Source organism: Nycticebus coucang, chromosome 6 (assembly GCF_027406575.1).
Source record: "Nycticebus coucang isolate mNycCou1 chromosome 6, mNycCou1.pri, whole genome shotgun sequence".
In the NCBI taxonomy this organism is placed as follows: Eukaryota; Metazoa; Chordata; class Mammalia; order Primates; family Lorisidae; genus Nycticebus; species Nycticebus coucang.
In genome coordinates, this window is record NC_069785.1 from 31616297 (window position 1) to 31626727 (window position 10431).

General features: G+C 45.9%; 2 gene segments (V, D, J or C); both read right to left on the reverse strand.

Moving 5' to 3' along the window:
- LOC128587398 (T cell receptor alpha chain MC.7.G5-like) overlaps positions 1-10431 on the reverse strand; it is a 230641-nt gene that overhangs the window by 124215 nt on the left and 95995 nt on the right.
- Positions 1-10431, reverse strand: part of LOC128587405 (T cell receptor alpha variable 8-3-like) — a 624669-nt gene that overhangs the window by 93214 nt on the left and 521024 nt on the right.

Here is a 10431-nt window from a genome sequence, read left to right on the forward strand (position 1 = left end):
AGTCATCACTTAATAATTTGTATAATTAGCTCCTCCATTGTGGTTGTAATAAGTATTCTGCGGGAGCAGGACTGCGAGAGCATGTCGTAGGGGCCAGCTGCTGGTCAGAAGGGCGGGGAAGGATTCCCTGAAATGGCGGTGACTTCGCAGTTGGGACTCAGTCTGTGTGCCACTCTACTTTCACACACCCACCTGGTTCCTTGACTCTCTGGCATCCCATTTGGCTTATCCAACCCTTGGAAACTGTTAATGGGGAGGAAACTGAAACTGGAGAGTAGGAGGAGAGTGAGTTAGGGCGTTGTTACCCCAGCCCCTTCCTGCCAGGCGGTGGGTTGATGGGGAGGGGGGTGCCTTCCTCTCCTGGAAGCTACAGCTTCTCCCTGACAGCCGCAGGTTTCAGTGAAGGCTCCTCCCCTCTATGCTTCAGGCTGAGGTGCTGGGGATTCTCTGTGGCCGGCCTCTGGATGTCTTAGCATCTATTTTTGGTTTCTCATAACCCTTCTGTATTATTTTCCTACAACTGCCGTAACAAAACATCACAAACTGGGTGACTTAAAAAAACATAAGTTTACTGTTTCCCAGTCCTGGAGATGGGAAGTCTGAAATCACGGCGTCAGCAGGGCTGTGCTCTCTCTGAAGCCATAGGGGGATCCTTCCTGGCCTCTTCCCAGCTTCTGGTGGTTTACGGGTGACCTGTGAGATTCTTGGACTTGGCTTGCAGCTGCCTGACTCCAATCTCTGCCTTCATTGTCACCTGGTGTTCTCTGGGGAGGTTGTTGTCGTCACATGGCTGTCTTATAAGGACATCTGTCATATTGGATGAGGTGTCCATCCCGCTCTAGTATGACCTCATCTTAACTACTTACATCTACAGTGACTGACCCTATTTCCAAATAAGGTCATACTCTAAGGTACTGGGGGTTAGGACTTTACCATATCTTTCCTTCGAGGATGCAATTCAATGCATAACACCTGCCCACATATTCATGAATCACCCTGATAGGGCCCTCTGTGTCCTGCTGGGATCCTGCCTGCGACACCAGAACACCAGGTATGGGGCGTGTGTGGAGAAAGAACGTTCTACATAAGAAATGAGGAGGGATGTGTGAGGCTCTGTGTGTGTGTAGCCCGAGGGAGGAAGAAGCACTGAGGGCTTAAAGTTATATTGTTATCAAAAGAACAGTTAGCAGGGTGCAAAATAAGCCTGTTTTTCTAGATAATTACTGTTGAACCATCCCAAATTATTCTGGAAGTCATTTTGAAAAGTCCTAAGAATGCATATTATATTTGTGACTGTGATTTATACCTTCCACAGATTAGAAGTAATTTTAAGAATTTATTGCTAATGCCCCCAAACAACCTTCCTCTAGGCATAGGAGAGAGAGAGCTTGCTGGCGTGAACAGTAAATCAAAGCCAGAAGCAGAAGACCAGGAGAGGACAGCCCATGATTGGTGGGAACGTGGGGCAGGGTGTGATTAGGGGAAGTGCTCCACCTGGTCAGGGACCGTCAGCTTGGCCTGGGTCTATGGCAGGGGTAAGAGGGATGTGAACCGCTGGGAGGCCTAGTGTAGCCACACACGAACCCTCCCCTCCTCCTTCTCCTAGTCTTCTCCTCCTACGACAAAGACACAAAGGATCTGGATAGGCCACACCCCACCCCAGTAGTTAGAGCCAAAGGACCCTAACTTTCTGGGCAAGCTGTGGAATTTGCCCACTCCCTACAGCCCCATATAAAAAGTGGTCTCTAACTGCCCCCAGGTGCAGACGCCACCATTGCACTGCCCAGGTGGGTCACCCACCCCTTCCTTCCTTCCTTCCTTCCTTCCTTCCTTCCTTCCTTCCTTCCTTCCTTCCTTCCTTCCTTCTTTCTTTCTTTTTTAAGTAAATTTATTTTAGGTTAATGTGAGGCTTCAAACAACCAGGTCAAAAAATTTGATTTTGTTAGATAGAGTCCTTCTTGTGGTTATGTCTCACACACAAAAGATATGCCAAACACTCCCACCCTGTGCCCATTCAGTGAAAGCACTCCAGCCCCTCCCCTTTCCTGATTACCCCTCCCCCCGACTTGAATTGAAATGAGTTTTTCTCCTGTGTGGGCATGCATTAGATCATCTACTGACTTCATATTAGAATTGAGTACATTGGATAATTGCTTTTCCATTCTTGTGATACTATACTGAGAAGAATGTGTTTCAATTCCATCCAGGATATTACAAAAGATGTGAAGTCACCATCTTTTTATGGCTAAATAGTATTCCATGGTGTGCATGTACCACCACTCTCCCCTTTCAACAAACCAGGCTTGACCAGCTCTGCTCTGGCCTCGTCTCTGGGCCCCATTGTTTACATCTTTCATGAACAAAACATAGCTTGGGTCCAGGTGCCCAGGTGGAAGGCAGAAACCTCAGTCAGGGCTCTTGATTGGACTCTACCCTTTCAAGCTCTGCACAGTGTGTGTTCCCCTCCTTAGCCTTGGGGCATGTCTGTCCCTTCATGTGACTTCTAGAGAGAATTCCTTTTTTTCTTTACAGTCTATAAAATTAGGGAAGATAACTCAGAGTGTTTCTGAGAGAAATAAATGAAATTATACTTGCAAACAGTTGGCTCATTGCTTAACTGCTTGTTAATGTTCTCCTTGCCATAAAAATAATGATACCTGGGTTCCTAGGACAGGTGAGAGTGGATTGGGGGCTTTATCCCTTCTCCCCCATAATCTCCATCAGACTCCCATTCTTTCATGTCTTTCCCAGTCTTATGTGTTATGAAAACACAGCCTCAAGGCAAGTTCCTATGGCATCTTCCAACCAGGTTTCTATCCTCAGCCTTTTATCTGCAGAAATTCTGAAGCTGTCATTGTATATGGTGTTCTATGATTTGTAAGTGCTGCCTCACTGGTTATTTGGTCTGTTTTTATCTCCTGTGTAATCCTCCAGAAGCACCTGTTGAACCCATGTTGATCCTCAAAAATGCTCACAGAAGTGAAATGATTTTTTCCGCTCACGGGATGTCTCACCTGAAAACAAGTTGCTGTCCAGTATACACAAGAGCGAAAGAAGAGCAGTAAGAAGCTTGTTGCCGTGATCACAGCTACAGGAAGGACCCCAGGTCTTTGGGCTGTGGTGCTAAAAACAGGCCTTGCCTTTACAGCAATTTTTTCTGCCTTCAGCCCTACCTGACAGGGGAGGGTTAAGAAAGGCACCGCTGGTCCTAATGCACAAACCACCATGAGCTTTCCTGCTTTTCTATTAGCATCAGATGGCTGGAGATGGCTGTGAGGCTGATGCAGTTAATATTTCATTTCCAGGGGCAAAGTGCTGGTTGGGAGCACCAGACAAATTAGCCAGCAGATTAAATAGTGATGGAGGAAGATGTGTTTATGGCCTCCTTGGGAACAGAAAGAAGAATGAATGACTTGAAGGTGGAGGAAACTTAGAGTCTTCTGATCCATGTTTCAGCCCTCATTTACCTTAACCTTGAGTAGAAAGTTGCTTTTCCTGTTCTTTAAATGAGTTCCTTGAACTCACATTTCTTTGAATTTGTACAGACTGTTGAGGAGCAGGGGGCTGGGTAGCCCTATCTGCTCAAGTAAGCCTCAGAGAGAATATTACATAGAATACTGGTGGAAGGGGTCCTGGAACTTGGGGTCCCGTTTCCTCATTGCCCACTGTAGTAGTCGAGTGGCAGCTTGCAGTGTAGACTACTGAGTTTAGACTCAGAAGAGCTGGGTTTGCATCTAACTCCACGTCTTACTTGCAAGGCACTTAACTCTCTAGGCCTCTGGTTTCCTGGACAATGACATGGGAATGACCCTGCTCCATGTGCTGCTGGTAGTCTGAAATTAGGCACATGAGTATACCTTGTAATCTAAGTTAGAGCTGCCCTGGTGCTCAGGTGACCCAGGCTTCAGTGTGTGTCCCACCTACAGGCAGAGCAGTGGCACCATGGATAGGGCAGCACTGATTAATCTCCTCCTCTCTCACTGTGGCTCTGAGAGTCTCCAGGGACAATTGCTTGAATTCTCAGCTCTACCAGGAAGAGCATGCAGGAGACCAGGGCCACAGAAGTCTCCTTGTCAGCATACAAAGGTTAGGGAGCTGTCTTGGTTCTTTTTACATCAGGACATAATATAATTATTCACCTCCTGCTCAGCCGTTAGGCACTGAAAATTTTTGCTTCTTCTAAAAGGAACAAATGTCTCTAGCTCTCATTGCTCTAACAAGGTATCTGGCTTGATTCCTAAAAGAAAAAAAAAAGGCAAAAGGAAGACAGAGAAATTGAGGAGCTGTATCAGAGTATCAGGGGACGGGGTCCCGGTGTGGGATCCACCTTCCTTGTCAGTGCCATGGACTCTCCCAGGGGTGGTTTCACTGGGGGAGTCATTTATTTATTCATTCAACCATCTGGCAAACATCCATTAGCTTCAGGGGTGTTTTCAGTGCTGGGATTGGATCTGTGGGGAAAGCAATGTTTTGGGCTTTCAGGGGGCCCTTGAGACCAGGCAGCTGCAGGGCCTGTGGTTCTGGGACTCCAGGGCTGCTCTCAGCTGAGCAGCAGGACAGGCAGGCACAGCCTCTGCATGGCTTCCTGGGGGCTGAAGCACTCCGCTCTGGACCACCTACTGGCCCTTTCTTACACATCTCAACTCACTGGCCTGTGTGTCTTGGGCCTGCAGACAATGAGGAACTAAAATAAACCTAAATCACCAGATGTCCATGTTGTCAGAGAACAGCCTTGCTAGTTATACTGATATTCTGGCTCCTTTTTCTTTCTGTCGCAAATAGCAGCATCTTCCTCCTACAGGGAGGCCAAGAGTTTGGCAGGGGAGATGTTGATATTTAGCTTCAGACTGCTGGTAGTGCTTCTTTGCCTCATATTTGTGAATGCTTCTTTAATTTTTTGTTGCAATCTATTTATTTTGGATCTTGTTTTTATACACCAAGGCAGCTGCTTCCTAGGAAGACAGATATACTTTGCCAAAATGCCAATCATCCGTAAGATAAAAGCCTATAACCATAGCACAGGGTTTAATGGAAAATATTATTGCATTAGATGTAATTTTTAGCAGCAGTTAAGTGCCTACTGTAGTACTCTGCCCATATCAAGCGCCCTGTAAATGTTGATGCTGGACTAAAGAAAACACGAAACAAAACAAACATAATGGAAAGACGGAGTAAGTGGAGCGGGCAATGCAAATTAAATGAGAAAGAACAAAGTTAATGCATGAAACAAGATTTAATGGAGTATTATAGGAATTATCTACTGAAAGGACAAAGTAGAAAAACTAAAAATAAAAAGGAAATAAAGTTTAGATGCAAGGAATGGGGAGGCAGAGGAAAGCTGGGGAGGGAATTAGGACAATTACTTCCATGTAGTGGTTCTCAATCTTGCCCCCCCATGGGGACCTCCCGCAGAGTTTCCAGAAACCCTGAGACCTGGGTGCTAACCCCTACCCTCCAGAGTCTGATTTAATTAGTCTGAGGTGGGTTCTTGGCAACATGGTTTTATAACCCTCCCTAGAGAATTCTGATGTGCAGGTGGGGTTGAAAACCACTGTGTAACAAGTAAAGGCTTGCTGCAGGGTCCCCCAGGGGACAAGGCAAAGGTGTCTCCTGTGGTCATGGGGGCTGGGGTGGGATCAGGGCTGTGGGGCTTCTGCTCCTGCCCTTCCGCCATAAGCTGTGAGGGGCCCAAAGCTCTCCTGCCTGGTGAGTTTAGACTCACTGCTGGCTTTTCACAGATGAGGGCTGTGAGGGCCCAGGTTAGCACCGATGGTCGTCTTTCCGTCCCTCTCAGCTTCTTCAGTGTGCTGGGCACTTAGGGGACACGTACTAAGTATCTGCTGGGTGCCAGCATCCTCGCCTTCTGAGCCCGTCTGTGCGGAGTCAAATGGGCTAAGTCTGTGTTGTTGGTTCCTCCTCCTAATTCTGCCCTGACTTTTCAGATCTAAATTCTGTCCTATCCAGCTTTCTTCTGAGAGGTGGAATTCAGCCAGGAGGGTCCACTAGCTGTGATTTCTCATGCTAGACAACATATCACTCTGCACACACACGTGTGTGTGTGTGTGTGTGTGTGAGAGAGAGAGAAAGAGAGCGAGATGGAACATAGCCTGCAGCACACCAGATCACAGAGTGACGGGTTCTTGCTATTTTTCAACTTTGTTTTCTCTTCTCCTTCCTCCCGTCCCACCCTCCCTCTCGTCCTTCCTCCATTTTGATTTTTGTCATATAATCCCCAAGCTCACAGCAGACCACAATAGTCTGAGGAGGCCTGTCATTAAGAGTGCAAATGTGTCCAGTTCTCTGAAGTGGCCACCTGTTTTTGGAGGAAGGTTGATTACCTTCTGCTGTCCTGGAATTGCAGATTTCCCAGTGAAGATTTGCTGCTGCAGAGAGAGCTGTGGGTAGAATGTAAAGTTATTGCTGTCCCTGGAAATCCACTTTGATTTTCCCTGCTTGCTGGAAGACTGTAACAGAGACAGAGGTTTTCATGTAATAATAGACTAACCTTATGTCTTTGGTGATTGAAGCCAATTTATGAAAAATAAAAAACAAAAAATGGTAATTTTGTATTTCCATTTGACAATATCCAGAGAAAGGTAAAAATGGAGAAAAAAAAAACAAACCTGCATTGGGAGCAGTTGGGTAATTATTTTAATTTTTTTTTTTTTAAAGATCTGGAAAAAAATTTATTTAATTTATTTTTTTCTCTTTTACTTTTCACTATAATTTTTTTTTATTAAATCATAGCTGTGTACATTGATATGATCATGGGGCATCATACACTCGATTCATAGACCATTTGACACATTTTCATCACAATGGTTAACATAGCCTTCCTGGCATTATCTCCGTTACTGTGCCAAGACATTTACATTCTACATTTACCAGGGTAATTATTTTAAAAGGGGCCTGAACAGAAGCCCTTCCCACTTTGTAGTATTTCCTGCTATGAGAAAAAGCACTTCCCACTTCCCTCCTCTGAAATGGAGAAAAGAATATTGCTCAAGGTTCTTGGTTGGGAGTAGGCTGGGGGGATAGCTCAGGGTTAGCGAGAACATAAATGCTTTCGGGGTGGGACTTAGGAGGAAGTAGAATGCGGCTGCTTTAGTGCTGATAAGGAGCTCAAATTTTGCAGCTGCAACTGTACCTCTGTGGAAGTAAGATCTTCTTATATACATCTCATATCCCTCCGGCTGCTGTGTGTGTCCTTTAGGGCACAGGGCGGTGACATAACTCGGCTCTCCCAGGACCCCAGGGAAACTCCTGCTCATCTCCCACAGGGAAGCAAATAAAGGGCAGAGGGAGAGGAGAGGGCTGCGGGAGCTTGTCTGGCAGTGACACTCTCCTTGCTTGTCTCAGCAGGAGAGAGAATGAGATGACCCTGTCCTGTGGGCTGAGCCTATGATGCCAGAGAGAGAGAGGACGGATGGAGAGGATGCACTCCCTTCTCCTTGGGACAGAGGGTGGTGGGTCTGGCCCTCTGGGGCACAGTCAGAGACAAAAACTTGTATCATCCAGTTCCCCAGGGCTCTCAGCTAATCCATCTGCTACTTTTTGCTTAGGGATGGGAGGAGAGAGGAGCCAGGCTGAAAGAGTGCCAACACATGGAGTCGGAGCTAACTGGGGAAATAATGAGAGAGAAACAAAATCACTGCAGGGCATTTTGGGGAAGGTAGCTGTGAAGACATAAAAATAAAAAAGTAGCCCTGAAGGTAGCTTTGGGGACTGGAAGAAGAGAGGTCTTAGACCGTGAAGAGGGAGAGTTATACAGTATTTGAGCAGGATCTTGACCCTATAGTGGCTTGGCCACTATGACCCAGTGTCCTGGCCATGCCTCAAGGGCCTACTTTGCACCTGCTGCTGCCTGTAGCCATGACCTCTGTTTCACAGGCATTCTCATTGGTTATGTGGGGTTTACAATGGGTATTCAGTGGTGAGTGGAGACAGGTGTAGCAGCAAGGACTGGGGGAAATACAGTTTAATTATAACATTCACCAGAGACACCACAAGAGTGGTTGTTTTCCAAGCACCACTATATTGCTGTGTCAAAGCCTAGTTTAGAATGCAAGGGCTGTTATATACATCATGTATATGACAAGTTAAAGGACTCTTAACATTGAGCGGTGTAATGAATGCTTAGAAGATTATTGAATAGAAGTACAAGCCATCCAGTTGGCAGGGCTTTAAATGCAAAGTGGTCTGAGAGTTAGCACGCGTGTGTAACTGAGTAGTGACTATGGGAACTTGGGAAGGCACAAGGTAGGAGGGCTAAGGACACACTCTGTGCAGCGAGACTGTCTTCGCGTGATGAACAACCTCAGCATTCATCAAACTGAAATAACATTGTGCATGAAAGCACAGTACATTGGACAAAGCACACAGTATCAATCTAACCCAGCCGCGGTGTCCAGGTTGTGGGGAGAAACCAAGGATGGAGGATAACAAAAGATGCACAGGGAACAACACATGCCGAGAGGATGAAGGCCAATGGTCCAGGGAAAGAGGATTTCTGGAAGATTCAACTGACAATGATCCATCTCTATCAGAATACCTTATTTCTAAAAGTGCCAGCTCAAGTCTCAGATTGGTGACCCAGAGGCTGAGCTGAGAGTCACAGCTGCAGCGCGCTAAGATGACTGTTGCTTTTAATCACAAACGTGCTGTGTTTGTGTTGACTCTCCACGTGGTTGGGGAGGCAGCTGGACAGTACACCAAGTGCCGAGAAGAAACTCCTAAGGCTGCTGCCTGCCCAGGGGACTCCTCGCTAGTAAATGTTACAGTATAAACGATATATCCAGGGAAGTACAATAGGGAACGGACACTAGTGGAGAAAGAAAACATAGTTTAAAATACCATGGCCAATGAGAAATGTTTATTTTTGCAGAAAAGATGCAATTCTGGACAAATTTCCTCTAATTTTTATAGGCTCAACACTGAGCTTCAAGTATGTGCTGAGAACAAATTCCCTCTAAGGTAACCAGGATGAAAAAAAGCAGCCTCTCTGTACACACATGTGGGAGCTGTGCAAATGGATCCGCATCCCCGGGCCCTCCCGGGGTGGTGATTGGGACCCTGATTCACTCAGATGATCAGCAATATAAAAAGGCTCTCAGCTTTGCTCTGGCAATACTTAGGTTCCATCAGTCCTCTTTTCTTCTAAACACATTAGGAAACCTAGCCGATTTTTTTTTTCTTTTTTTTTTTATTAAATCATAGCTGTGTACATTGATATGATCATGGGGCATCATTCGCCAGCTTCACAGACCGTTTACCAAGTTTCACATATACCCTTGTAAGATGCACCGCTGGTGTAATCCCACCAATCCCCTTCCCTCTACCCACCTCCCCTCTCCCTCCCCTCCCTTTTCCCCCTTCCCCCTATTCTTAGGTTGTAACTGGGTTATAGCTTTCATGTGAAAACCCTAAATTAATCTCATAGTAGGGCTGAGTACATTGGGACCTAGCCGATTTTGACTGATGGAAGAGGCCTTGGGAGAGGCTCGGAAAGGAACAGCATTAAAATTCAGATGAAGGGCCAGAGGTGCAGTTGCCATATGCTATTGTTAGGACTGCTGCCGAAACATCTTTCTGCAATCTGGGGAGTCTTCCTCTTCTGACCTCCTCTTTGGTCCTGAGTCCAAATTGAGGAGTCAACATTATGCGACTGAACAGTTACTCTGGGTGCGAGAGTTTTACCCAAGTCCCTTGTCTTCTTTTTGTCTTTTCATTTCAGATCCAAGTGAAGGGTATTGTGAAAAGTAAGTCATCCATGGCTGTAACGCGGCAGCATCGCCAGATGGGGAGTAGGAAGGTTGGCAATTTATAAAACCTTTGAGCAGTTTCTGTAACCACAAGGGACTATACTGGCTCAATTTAGCATTTTTAAACTTAAATATTCACCTCATGCCAATTTATGTATGTGTTCTCTCATTTGAGGTTGTTCATTTGGAAATGCTGAAGGATGAGGCATTATTTCTTTAAATGAAATATTCCCTTTCATTACATCTGTGTATCAGTGATACCTAAAGCAGGAATTTGATTCAAACATTGAACTCAGTAATCATGTATTAAACAGTTATGATGCAGTACACTGCGGTAACTGATGATGAAACAGACCAAAGATTCCAGCCCTGGAGGGGGTATAAATTAGGAGGAGCATGAAGGAGGTATCCAAACATTCATGGCTAAAGAGAAAACACATGAAATAAGAGAGGTAAGTTCTAAAGTGATTCAACTGAAGGAGGTGGGGGGTGATTGTAGTCTCAGAGGACAGTTTTGCATTGGAGACACAAATGTGGGCATCACGAGTGTGTGTGTAATGCAAAGCTGGGATCATGAATGAGATCTCCTAGGGAGAGACAGAAAAGAGAGGTCCAGGCAATGGCCCTGGATGTTCTAGTACTTGGAAGCTAGCTAGAGGAGGATGGGCCA